This window comes from Hylobates moloch, unplaced genomic scaffold (assembly GCF_009828535.3).
Source record: "Hylobates moloch isolate HMO894 unplaced genomic scaffold, HMol_V3 SCAFFOLD_13, whole genome shotgun sequence".
Lineage (NCBI taxonomy): Eukaryota > Metazoa > Chordata > Mammalia > Primates > Hylobatidae > Hylobates > Hylobates moloch.
Genome location: NW_026652288.1, coordinates 84,254,379 through 84,269,112, shown reverse-complemented (window position 1 = coordinate 84,269,112; position 14,734 = coordinate 84,254,379). Strand labels below are relative to the sequence as shown.

The 14,734-nt window shown below is 35.1% G+C and overlaps 1 long non-coding RNA gene across 1 annotated transcript in view; it reads right to left on the bottom strand.

The window, feature by feature from the left end:
• Window positions 1-732: 732 nt before the first annotated feature.
• The window catches only part of LOC131380973 (uncharacterized), a 46,129-nt gene continuing 32,127 nt past the window's right edge, over window positions 733-14,734 (bottom strand). Inside the window, exon 3 of the long non-coding RNA XR_009209334.1 lies at window positions 733-1,095. This is a non-coding gene — a long non-coding RNA (uncharacterized LOC131380973). The remainder of the gene's footprint in view (window positions 1,096-14,734) is intronic.

The following is a 14,734-nucleotide window of genomic DNA, read 5'->3' as shown; positions in this document are numbered from 1 at the left end:
CTCATTTTAAAAAAAACTCACACACGTATGACACTTCTTAAGCCTGTTATTAAAGCAACAATAAAAGTTTATAAGTCATTTCTGCCAAGAAAATAAAAATCTTGAAAATTGGTGACCTATGTCTGATAGGGTATTATGGCAAACAAACAAAAACCTTACTAATGAAACTATAAAAATAAACAAAAATCCAAAACAGCAAAACTCATAAACCAACAAACCAACTAAATAAACAAAAAACAAAAGAAAGGTACTCTTTATAGATGTCTCTGCCTTGTATACTATAATTTCATTCTAACTTCAGAATCGGAAATTCACAACTATAAAAAGACTGAAATTTATCTAAGAGAGAAAAGGCACAACATGTATGTTATTATGGCAAGTCTTTAGATAGTATCAAAAATTTCTGCAGTGGCCTTTAAGTGTGCAAGGTGAACTTTGTATTTCTGTTTTGGTCCATTTAACTAATCCAAGCAAGCATCAGGTTCCCTTCTAAGAAAGATGATGGGAAGTTTTCATTTCATGCTCCATCCATCAGGTGTGCTACCAACTTCAGATGACAAGTTTTCCTTTACCCGAGTCAATAGGGATGCCCTCTGAACTCATTATGCCATACCAGATGGTTATATTGAATGCTCATACTAACACATTACTGTAGAATGATAAATTCAGAAATATTTTTGTAGTCTACTGTGATCTTATCTAACATGCACCGTTCTTTTCTATTTGTCCAGCCAATCCAAACACAATTCCCTATTTGCCCTTCTCCTCTTTAGGGACCTAGAAAATACATATGGAAGGCCAGGTTAGAAAAGAATATAATTCAAGGCCGTACTGCCAGAAGACCATTGGAAGGCTTATGGAGCTTTGTCCATCTCAAGATTAATGAGCAGTCTGTCTCCAGAGGATCAGCCAAGGTTCTTAGTCTATCAGTCTCCTCCCAGCCTTCAGATAATGAATAATGCCTGTTGAATCAGGGGGTCCCCTCTTGAAGAGATGTTAGTTGTGGTTTCTCCTCAGTCACAGCTGCTGTTGCTGTGGTTGTATTATTAGGAAGGGGAAATCTGTTCACCTCTCTGGATTCAGTATCAGCAGCAACTGTGGAGAAAGGAAACATGTGATACTAATGGAAGCCTCTCTTCAAGTTTTTTTTTTCCTTTCACGTCACCGAAATAGCTAGTATTTATTGAATGTCTATTTCTCGTCAAATAGTAACAAAAGTTTCCATGCATTATCTCAATTAACCCTCATACCAACAACAACAACAAACTAAAGAACTATGAGATTAGTACTGTTACTGTGCCTGTCTTACTGATTAAGACATTGAGGTTTAGATAAGTTATATGGCTTGTGCAAGAAAATGGTGGGGTTAAAATCTGCACCAAGAACTTAAGAGCTTAATGTTATACTACTGAAAGGACTATACTCACTGCTCTATTCACTTATGAAACTGTGGATAGTGTTTTGTTGACATTCAATAAGGCCACTCTTACACTTTAAAATTTAATACTAATAAGAGGGACACAATCTATCAGTAAAAAAAAATTTAATTATCTTTTCAAGATAGCTTTTAAAACATTTAGATTATTTGTATTTATACTTGGATTCATAATTTTACTCTAAGCCAAAAAAAAAATCCATGCAAGCCTTATATGGTATCTTTTAAAATATTATCTATTGCATAGATGCTAAATGCTACGTTATTTTAAATACCAGGATAAAAGGCAGAGTTATAGCTATGTACTTCTATATGGTTCAAATAAAGAATTAACTGCATAGTTTTTTCATGTTTAGGATGGGACAAGAAGGATCCAGTTGAGTTGATTACCAAGATATCCTTATAAAACTTTGCATATAACCGTATGGAAAAAAAAAAATCTATGGTTCTGACTGATCAATTGAGAAGGACCACGAAAAAGAGAAAAAGGGTGAGATAAGTCTTATAATCAGTGGGAAACTTTAGAAAATAAGCCTCATTTCTAAAAAAAGAATTCTGCTTTTCCTCCTTAATGCTACCCTCTTAGGCACAGTGGGAAAATCTAGCATGGACCTAAAACAAGAAGTTTTGGCCCTTGATAATTAATATGTAAAGATATAAAGGACACACTTTTAAATGAAAGAAATAACAGGATGTTTTATTTATGGCATTTTCAAATATATATATGACTTTTTTCAAAAAAAAAAAACACAGCAACAACAACCCTATTACTAATAAGGGTTTAAAAAACATCATGGGCTTGAATATTTAATAATCTAGTATTCTACTTCTTGAAAGTTTACCAAAAGTTAATATAACTTAGTAATTAAAATTTTTCAAGTGTTTTGATTGACAGCTGTTTATTGGCTCTTCCTACCTAATGAATACTACAGCTTGGTATACAATGTTCAAGTTATTCTGAAATTACTAATGCTTCAGTCAACTAAATTTGCTCAAGATCTTTGCCTTCCATTCTCATTCACTGTTGGTGTGACCATAAATGGCACAGTCTCAATGAATGGTAATTTGCCAGTAAATAAAAAAAATCTCAGACTTGGTTCTAAGATGGCCGAATAGGAACAGCTCCAGTCTACAGCTCCCAGCATGAGCGACGCAGAAGATGGGTGATTTCTGCATTTCCAACTGAGGTACTGGGTTGGTCTCACTGTGGCTTGTCGGACAGTGGGTGCAGCCCATGGAGCATGAGCCGAAGCAGGGCAGGGCATCGCCTCACCCGGGAAGCACAAGGGGTCAGGGAATTCCCTTTCCTAGCCAAGGGAAGCCGTGACAGATGGTACCTGGAAAATTGGGACATTCCCACCCTAATACTGCACTTTTCCAACAGTCTTAGCAAATGGCACACTAGGAGATTATATCCCACACCTGGCTCGGAGGGTCTCATGCCCAAGGAGCCTCACTCACTGCTAGCACAGTAGTCTGAGGTTGAACTGCAAGGAGGCAGCGAGGCTGGGGGAGGGGCGTCTGCCATTGCTGAGGCTTAAGTAGGTAAACAAAGTGGCTGGGAAGGTGGAACTGGATAGAACTCACCGCAGCTCAAGGAGGCCTGCCTGCCTCTGTAGACTCCACCTCTGGGGGCAGGGCATAGCTGAAAAAAAGGCAGCAGAAACTTCTGCAGAATTAAACATCCCTGTCTGGCAGCTTTGCAGAGAGTAGTGGTCCTTACAGCATGGAGTTTGAGATCTGAGAATGGACAGACTGCCTCCTCAAGTGGGTCCCTGACCCCCGAGTAGCCTAACTGGGAGGCACCCTCCAGTAGGGACCGACTGACACTTCATACGGCCAGGTGCCCCTCTGAGACAAAGCTTCCAGAGGAAGGATCAGGAAGCAACATTTGCCGTTCTGCAATATTTGCTGTTCTGCAGCCTCCGCTGCTGATACCCAGGCAAACAGGGTCTGGAGTGGACCTCCAGCAAACTCCAACAGACCTGCAGCTGAGGGTCATGACGGTTAGAAGGAAAACTAACAAACAGAAAGGACATCCACACCAAAACCCCATCTGTATGTCACCATAATCAAAGACCAAAGGTAGATAAAACAACAAAGATGGGGAAAAACCAGAGCAGAAAAGCCAAAAATTCTAAAAGTCAGAGCGCCTCTTCTCGTCCAAAGGAACGCGGCTCCTCGCCAGCAACAGAACAAAGCTGGATGGAAAATGACTTTGATGAGTTGAGAGAAAAAGGCTTCAGACAATCGGTAATAACGAACTTCTCCAAGCTAAAGGAGGATGTTCAAACCCATCACAAAGAAGCTAAAAACCTTGAAGAAAGATTAGAGGAATGGCTAACTAGAATAAACAGCACAGAGAAGACCTTAAATGACCTGATGGAGCTGAAAACCATGGCACGAGAACTACGTGATGCATGCATAAGCTTCAGTAGCCGATACGATCAAGTAGAAGAAAGGGTATGAGTCTTTGAAGATCAAATGAGTGAAATGAATTGAGAAGAGAAGTTTACAGAAAAAAGAGTAAAAAGAAACAAACAAAGCCTCCAAGAAATATGGGACTATGTGAAAAGACCAAACCTACGTCTGATTGGTGTAACTGAAAGAGACAGGGGGAATTGAACCAAGTTGGAAAACTCAGGATATTATCCAGGAGAACTTCCCCAACCTAGGAAGGCAGGCCAGCATTCAAATTCAGGAAATACAGAGAACGCCACAAAGATACTCCTCGAGAAGAGCAACTCCAAGACAAATAATTTTCAGATTCACCAAAGTTGAAATGAAGGAAAAAACGTTAAGGGCAACCAGAAAAAAAGGACGGGTTACCCACAAAGGGAAGCCCATTAGTCTAACAGCAGATCTCTCGGCAGAAACTCTACAAGCCAGAAGAGAGTGGGGGCCAATATTCAACATTCTTAAAGAAAAGAATTTTCAACCCAGAATTTCATATCCAGCCAAAGTAAGCTTCTTAAGTGAAGGAGAAATAAAATACTTTACAGAGAAGCAAATGCTAAGAGATTCTGTCACCACCAGGTAGGCCTTACAAGAGCTGCTGAAGGAAGCAGTAAACATGGAAAGAACAACCGGTACCAGCCACTGCAAAAACATGCCAAACTGTAAAGACCATTGATGCTAGGAAGAAATTGCATCAACTAATGAGCAAAATAACCAGCTAACATCATAATGACAGGATCAAATTCACACATAACAATATTAACCTTAAATGTAAATGGGCTAAATGCTCCAATTAAAAGACACAGACTGGAAAATTGGATAAAGAGTCAAGACCAATCAGTGTGCATATGTATGTTTATTGTGGCACTATTCACAATAGCAAAGACTTGGAACCAACCCAAATGTCCATCAACGATAGACTGGATTAAGAAAATGTGGCACATATACACCATGGAATACTATGCAGCCATAAAAAAGGATAAGTTCATGTCCTTTGTAGGGACATGGATGAAGCTGGAAACCATCATTCTTAGCAAACTATCTCAAGGACAGAAAACCAAACACTGCATGTCCTCACTCATAGGTGAGAACTGAACAATGAGAACACTTGGACACAGGGTGGTGTACATCACACACCAGGGACTGTTGTGGGGTGGGGGGAGGGGCAAGGGATAGCATTAGGAGATATACCTAATGTAAATGAAGAGTTAACGGGTGCAGCACACCAACATGGCACATGTATACATATGTAACAAACCTGCACGTTGTGCACATGTACCCTAAAACTTAAAGTATAATAACAAAAAAAAAAGTCTCTGCAAGTTGCATACCTTTTGATATAGTAGATGCAGCTCACAGCAATAACTTAAGCATACCTTGAGAAATGACCCTATATGACAGAAACATCTGAATATGTGTTCAGAGTTTCAAGTATGGCCAACTCAGAGATTCATTCCTTATCTATGAGGAACATGTGAACCCCTGGCCCAACCCACAGAATGTTTGGGTTAAATGAAGGTTGCCAAGTGAAGGCTGTTGGGGGAGGATGTTAAGTGAAAATGCTATGTAAATTACATGTTTCCTGAAGGCACCAGCAGTTCTGCTATCCAGCCAACTGCCACTGGACCACCGTATGTAAGTTCTCAGTAAACCCTATGGTCTTGTCACTGGTTCTGGTTCTCTTCTTCAGTCTGTTGAACCTGGTGCCATCCATACTGAAGTTAGCAGGAGTCCAGCACAACACCTTTGACCCAGAAACTTCTAGAAATTTGTAATGAATGTACACACATAATTACCTGTAAGGATATTCATTGTGGCCTTATTTATCTTATTTTTAAAAATGAAAAAAATAATGTATACCACTAGGGAGTTGGCCAAATAAAATGTATTACAATCTGTACAACTGAATACCATCTCTAAAGAAGTTAATTTAAATGTATGGTGCCTAGCACACAAACAGTGCTAAATAAATGATTGCTTCGTCCATAGATGAACAAATATCCATTGAAATTTTCAGTAATAACTTAAGTTGCCTGAAGTGGTTTTATCTAGTATTTGTTAACCATATATTTGTTTACACATATAATAATTTTGCTAATACCTGTAAAGAGCTTGCTATGTACAAGCCATTATTCTAGAAACTTTTCATTTATTAATGCATGTAATGCTTATAACAGTCCTATGGAGAATATAGTATTATTAGTCCCATTGTACAGACCAGAAAATAGAAGCATAGGGCAGGTAAATAACTTGCCCAAAGTTATGGAGTTCATCACTAGCAAGGCCAGGATTTAAAAGTAGGCAATATGTCTCCAGAGTCTGTGCTCTTAACCAGAAAATACACTTGTCTGGAAGACTATTCAACATGTTTCTGGTTATCAGATCGTTATTATTAATATTGCTTTTGCTTATCAATTTTTTCTCCTTTTTCTACAATAAATGTGAATTAATGTGTCATTCTTTAAGTAAAAAAAAAAAAAACAAAACTATCTTTTGATTCCACAATGAGCTGGAGACAAGAATGCTATGAAGGTTATGACTGAGAACAACTAGCACAGATCCAGGGTAGAAATTCTGATATTTCACAGCTCCACATCTTTGGATGTATCCAAATTGAAAATGAATTTAGGCAATGAGTTCTTCTGAACCTTGATATCTTACAGGGTAGAAGAACAATACTGTTCTAATCCATCAGCATTGTTCTCTTGCTCTCATCCATGTGAAGTCATGCTACTGATATCTATTTTTTTCTTTAAGGTTAACACAAAGGTTTTATGCTTCAGCCCTGCCTTTCACTAGCAGAAGACTACAATCAATATTTTAGGAGCTTTCTATGATATAATGAGCTCAGATGGTACTCCTACAATATAGCCCAATGCAGTGGTTCTCAACCTTGGCTACTGGATTTTTTTTAAAAACTCCACAAATTATTATGATGCATATCCTAGGTTGAGAGTTTCTGCAGTATATCTATTACAATACAGCTCTGATCTTACTTGTAATATTTCAGGGGTCAGAGTCACAGTATTGGTAACTGCAACTGAGTAACAGCCAATTTCAGAGTATGTGTTATTCTTATATATACAAATAAAAAGAGCTTTGTAATTTCATTTAAAATGGGAAAATAAACATGAATATTAAGAATGAGTTACTAAATATACATTATCATGTCTGACTGAAATATTAGATTTATAAAAGAGCATGAGGGTAAAACAGTAAGTGCAAAACCAAAATCTGATAAAGGAAGATTGTGAAGTTGACCAAGAGAGTGCATTCGCAGTGAATAATCAGTCTCATTGATCAAACTGGAACTGTGTTCTAAGTGAAATCATATTGGCTTGATAAATAATAGAGCTTCAATTTATACACAACAGAATCCAGGATTTAGTAAAAATTCACAAAGGACCAGCAAAACTCATAGTAGCAAACCGGATTAAATACTTGAGATGGTACTAAATAAAAATTTATGATCTACTTCCCCAGGATAATTAACTGTCATGCATTATGGAGATTTGTACTTAAAAGTTAGACCTAGGGAATCTGACCATAATTTTTTGAATCAATACTGATAAAAAGAAAAATAAATTTTCATATAAAAGCAACATTTGAAAATAATTTTTTGTTAGTCTATGTGTAGAAAGTTGAAGCACACATACCAAATCTTTAACACATACATGATAAAAAGAAAAATAAATCTGATGTACTAAAAACTAAATTTGAAAATAATTTTCTGGGATTTCACTTGTAGAAGGTTGAAGTACACATACTTAATCTTTAAAAGATGCACTGCATCTGCTAGTATTTGCTCTACGCCCTACACCCAGTGACCTCATACCTTTATGTGTATGTGATTACTTGCTTTTGTTTCACTTCGACATACGTTTTCTGGATAAAGTAAAATTTCTCTGATTACCTCCTTCTTGAACATATTCTTCCATCTATGAACCCACACATGCCTGATTCTTCAATTCCTTTACCAGTCATTCTTTCTCAGTCTTTCTCAGGTTTCTCTTATGAATTATACTTTATATCTTAGCCTGTTAGCATCCAGCTGACAGTAATTGTGCCTATTAATTTATCAGATAAAAGACTATCACTTTATTAAAATATGCCCTTTTTAGATAATGATAACAAATCAATGAACAAAATGGTGTGACAGAATAACTGAGTTGAAGTTTTCCTATGGGAAATATAAAACATTTTGCTGTTCATTAATTTTGAAGGTGGGACTCAGAAAAAGTACATGTGGTTCTTGTGATGAGTCCCTTGTGTCTAAAGATCTAAAACATACGGAAAATTATTCCCCTTTCTGTAATATCCCACTATTTTTTCTCTTAGACTATGTTCATTTCAACCTTTGAAATGAAATTCCAAATATCCAAATAAAGAGGGATATAAATTCTTGCTTTTCCAAGCAGTGTATGGATTATAGACAAAAGCTTTAAAGGAGAGGAAAAGAAACAACATAATAGCATTGAACCTCTTGTGTACCCAAGAGACTGAGACATTATCATAATGCCTCTATTATGGCAATTGCTGAAATTAAATGCCTGTAGATTTGACCCTAAGGAGTACAGTTCAGTGTTTGCTGTAATAAAACACTTACTGTAAAAGCTTAACCTTGGATAGGTTCTATATTAATATAATTCCACAATAGCAAATTTGACACTGTCACTATATGTGTAATAAATAAGCCATATTGAACCATCCCATGTTACTTTTTGGATTAACTAAAATATCTTGCTTCCTTCCAAGTCTGTATGGCCTTCCAGAATCTTTAAGACTACATATACCATAAACTAAAAATGGCATGGTACTTTGGTGATTATTTAAAATTTAAAGAACTTAATGGACAAAAATTATTGAAAGTGCAGACAGGTACAGTTTGATAGGTTACATATGATTCAGAATGAAACAGTATAATTGGCAGCACTTACCATATTATAGATTTACACTGGACTTTGCCATCATTTTGCATTAGTGTTATCTCAGCTGGTTGCTATTTAGTAACCTTGTATTAAGTTATTATATTTCATTTACAGGTGGCAATAAAAAAGGCAAATATGGCTTTCCTTGCCTTTGTAGTACAACTATAATGGACGTTGTGTCTATCCAGCAGTTTGAATTACATTTGCATGTTAGATGAACTTAGACATTTCCTGTTTCATCTCTTAAAATATCAAGTTTAGAAAACTAGAAATGTTCTGAGAAGTATCAAAAAAAAATGAAGTCTGGGCTGGGCGCAATGGCTCACGCCTATAATTCCAGCACTTTGGGAGGCCAAGGCAGGTGGATCACTTGAGGTCAGGAGTTCAAGGCCAGTCTGCCCAACATGGTGAAACCCCATCTCTACTAAAAAAATATAAAAATTAGTCAGGCATGGTGGCGTGTGCCCGTAATCCCAAATACTCGGGAGGCTGAGGCAGGAGAATTGCTTGAACCCAGGAGGTGGAGGTTGCAGTGGGCCGAGATCACACCACTGCATTCCAGCCTGGGCAACAAAGTGAGACTCTGTCTCACAAAAAAAAAAAAAAAAGAAATGAAGTCTAGAAATAAATGATGAATTTCTGTCATATAAATTAAAGACAGAATTTGTAAAGAAAATCAGAAACTACAGTTTCTATATTATCCAATGAGAATCCTTCATTTCCCAAGATTGTTGGTATATTCAAACTATTAAATGCAGTCACAGGTTTTTTATTTGCTTGTTTGTTTTATTTACTTCACTTTCTCGTAATATAGTGTGCAAATTTTGTAAAAGAAAATAGAAGCAAGTATGCTTATATTTTGCAGCATAAGATATGCCATAGCCAGCCAGTCTAATTCATGCTATTGATTTCAACATTAGATGTCTCCACTTATTTAACCCCATATATTCTACAGTCCATTCTATGTACTTTGGTTCTCAAATATTCCACTAAAACCTTCAAGATTTCTTGAAGATCACAAGTGGCAACCTAACTACTAAGTCCAAAGGATAATCTTTTATACAACTCATTAGTCTAGATTTCTCTCTGTCCCTCTTTGTACTGTTGGTAAATCACAATATGCCACTGATTCGATTGCCTTAATATCTATCTCAGCCATTCTTTTATTGCTTAAGCCAATCAGATCAACAGCATATTGTGCTATGCAGTATCTGTCTCAGCCATAAAAGAATTAATTGTGCTACAGAAACAAACAACTTCCAAATTGTCATGGCTTAACACGATAGAGATAAGTTATTCAAAGAAGCAAGTGATGGAGTATCCACCATACTGACTTTTGCCTATCACTGTGCCAGAGGGAACAGAAAGCTCTGCAGAATCTTGCATCAGCACCAGGCCAGAGATGACATGCATCAGTCCTTGCACAATTCACTGGCCAGAACTAGTCATGTGACTACCTAACCAGGAGGATCAGGAAGTATAATCCTATCATATGCCTGGCAAGAGAATTAGGAGAGTCTGTAAAAATGTGGTAGATAGTACAAACTGCAACACATCACTGCTCAGAATTTTTCAAACCTCCTTACTAAGACAAGATGAAATATATTATCCTATGCATCAATTCTCGTTCTCTCTGATCTCTTCCCTTCTCAATTCTTTTTATCCCCAACACTCAGTGTTTGTGTTCCAGTGATAATAAGTTGCTTGCACTTTTTTTTAGAAAATGGCATGTTCTTGAATGCATGGACATTTTATACATATTATTAATCTGCTTCTCTGGTATTAGGAAACTATTCATATGTCCAGTTTTATCTCAAAATACACCTTTCCTCTGAAGTCTTCCCTGATCCCACCCAGATTTTATTTCATACTTTGCATATACTTTCCCTGACTTAAAATAAATACGTTTTGAATAATTTGCCCTTGTCTCCCCACTGGGCGGTAAACAATGAATTCAGAGAATACATTGTTTCCAATTTAGGTTCTTGGCACTTGAGATTAAAACATAAACTCAAAAACATGTGTAATGACTGAATCCTGGCTGATTTCTCTGTCACTTAACCTATTATTAGATAACTTATTTTTTGAAACAATTTCCACATTTGCTTCCCATGCCATCATTCTATGCAAAGCCACAATGAGGTACACTGTCATTACTATAATAGCCAAAATTAAAAACACTAACCATAACAAGTATTGGTGAGAATGTGGAGGAAATGGAATTTATATACTGTACACTGCTGATGGAAATGTAAAATGGCACAACCACTTCAGAAAACATTTTGTCAATTCCTTAAAAAGTCAAAATATACTTAACATTATGAGCCAACCATTTCACTCTTAGGTATCTTCCTGAGAGAAATGAAAGTGTATGTCTGTAAAAAATTTTACACTCAAATGTTCACAGCCCAAAGCTGAAAACAAGCCAAATTTCCTTCAACAGGTAAATAGATAAACAAATTGTGGTATACATACAATTTAATACTATTTATAAATAAGAAGGAATGAAGCATTGATATATATTACATAGAGAGAGAGAGAATACTATATGAATCAATTGATATCAAATTCTAGAAAGTGTCTATAGTGACACAAAACAGATTAATGGTTGCCTGGAAACAAAAGGTGGCACAGGAAGTGATGGGAGAAAGGGATTAAAAGGAGTTATGAACATGTTCATCTTCATTTTAGTAAGAATTTGAAATGTATATACATGAGTTAAAACCGCACAATTGTACACTTTAAATATGTTCAGTGTATTATATGTCAAGTATTTCCCAATAAATTTGTTTATAAAATGATGAGTGGATTTTCTAACATAAATTATTAAACTTAGCCATACATTTTTTTCTCATCTTGAAAATATTTTTGACATAATTATGAGAGCAACAGCAATTATTAAGAACTAAAAGCCTTTCCACATGAAAAAACATACAAATGTTCAGAAGTGTGTAACTTTTTGTTACCATGACTACTCAACAGCTTCATAAAATGTTTTATGTCAAATGACCCTTTTCTGTTATATATTTCTGCAAGATTAAAAACTTGTATTTATATCCTTACACATTTTTCCTTATTTTTTTTTTCAGGAAAAAAACAATGTTAAAACCCCATCAATTTCTTAAACAAGCAAGTTTTAAAAGTCCAATAATTTTAAAGTCTCATTTATTCACTTGATGACTTCAATAGTAACTGTATAAATTTAAGTACTTCAATAGAAATTATTAAATGATCCATATAGAAATTAAATTTAATACCTAAAATTTAACTTTTTGATTCTTTGGATTTTATTTGCTTATAGGGGAAATATATATATTGGTTTACTATCTCAGAATCATTCCCTAAGGTGAAGTGTCTTTTAAAGGTTATATACCTTACAACTAAAAATTGGTTCTTAGTTAATTCATGTTAATTATTTTTATTTTATTAAAAATAGGAAAACAGCCTCATCACTATGGCAAAAACAAAGTTCACTTGGATTATTTCGAGTTCAGCACCATTCTCACAGGAAAAATTAAAATGTGCTTAAAAATTAGCACCTTAATGTTTAAAACTTTATACATGCAATTATAAAACCTGGATTAAATTCAAACAAGTACTGTACCTCTTTTAAAGAATAAAAATGAACTACTGAGAATAACTGATGCTATATCATCTTAATTTTTTAAATAATTCTCAACCATGAGTCTGGGCTGAAATTAGTACAAGAGTAACAGTAATAATTGATTAATTCAGTTGCCAGTTCTGAAGCAGATTGACTAATTTTTAGAATTAGCATGATTTATCAATTGACTTCTGCACAGGTTAGTTCCTCATACAACCACGATAAATCCATGATAGAATCAGACAAAACTCGTGACATCACATTCTGCACCCAATCCTCCCAGTCCTCACAGCTCATCACTGATTTAGAGATAGCAGTGATGATTCTCACTGCTGTCTTTTAAATTAAGTGGGCAGAGAGACAACTAATTTATAATGTAGCATTTTAAGTGTGCTTTTTTTCAACTAAAACAGCTTTAAATTTTCTGTAAATATTAGATAATCATCTTTAAAAAAATAGCAATTTCTTATTTTTTTTTCCCTCTCACTGGGCATATGATCACAAAGTAGAACAAGGTATATGAAATCTCCAGGCTCCACACAAAGTAAATACTATGTCTACATAAGCACAGTTGATGAAGCCACCTGAGAATGTGAGCTAAGGCTACCATCCAACATACAGGTGGGTTTAAAATAGTCATACATGTATACCCAGTCACTGTGACAATTCTGTAGCAATCACACTTTAATGCCATATCTAGAAGGATGTTCAACATTCTTTTAGTTTGTTTGCATTTTTTAATGTAAAGTTTACAGTGAAATACAAAAATCGTAAGTGTACAAATCAATAAGTTTTGACAAACACATTTATGTGTATAATTAACAAATGTATCAAGATAGGAACACATTCATCTCTCCATAAAGTTTCCTCATGCCCACTCATGTATTCCTCATCCCCATTTCTCTGTGCAATCATTTATTTGTAGACTTCACCACAGATTAGCTCTGCACATTCTATAATTTCAAATAAGTGGAAGTAGACAATACATACTCTTGGGAGTCTAGCTTCTTTTCTTCAACATCATGTTTCTGACATTCACCTATGTGTTACTTGTGTTAGTATATTTATTTTTATTTCTGAGGGGTATTCCAATGAATGAATATGGCACAAATTGTTTATCCATTCTCCTCTTTATAGATATCTCTGTTGGTTCCAGTTTAGGTCCATTATTGGTAAAGCTACTATGAAGATTCACATACAAGGCTTTAGGGAGACATATATTTTTATTTTTATTGAGTAACTGCTTAGCAATTGCTAGGTCATCGGGCAATTTATAAGAAATTGCTAACTTTATAAGAAAATGCTAAGACTTTTTTGAAAGTAATTGTACCATGTTATCCATCAATCAACAATCAACATTTGGTGTCGTCACTTAATTTCCATCATTCAAGATGTTAGTGGTCTCTGTGTGATTTTTATTCTTATTTCCCTGACAATTGATTTTACTTACTTATATGTGCATATTTTTCTTTGTGAAATGTACAATCAAATCTTTTGCTGATATTTTTAGCTATACTTTTTCTTTCATTGGATGATGAAGCCTTTGTGAAATATATATTTTATAAATATTTTGCCCAGTTTGTGGCTTATGACATTCTAAATTGGGACTTTATATTCAGTTTTGATGAAGTTTAATTCATATAATTTATATTGATGGAGTTTCAAGACCTGACTATGCCCAAATTATGAATAGAATCCTCCTATGTTTTTATATGACTGTTAAAGAAATTAAGACAATTTTTATATAATTACTTGCATAGGTACCATTTCTGCCACTCTCTGTTCCTTCCCACACATCAAGGTTACCATCTGTTGTCAATTTCCCTCAGTATGAAGAATTTCCTTTAACATTTCTTGTACTATAAATCTACCCTTCAAAAATTCACTCAGTCTCCTTTAAGTAAACATAACTTGCTTTCAGCTTAAAGTTGAAGAATATTTTTAATGGATGCAGAATTTGAGATTGTTTTTTCCTTAAATCACTTTAAATATGTTGTCCCATTGTCTGCTGATCTCCTTTGTTTCTGATGAAAAGTCAGTGCTAACTTCCATCATCTTTTCTCTATATATAATGTAATGATTTTCAATATTTTCTCTTTACATTTGCTTTTCGGGAGTTAGCTTACGATATGCCTAGGTATGGTATTCTTTATATTTATCCTGTTTTGTTTTCCTAAAATTTTTGGATATAAAAATCAATTATTGTCACAAAAATGAGAATTTTTGGCAAGTATATTTTCAAATTATTTTCTGCTCCATTATTTCTCTCCTCTTTTCCTGAAATAGCAAATACAGATATGCTAGACTCAT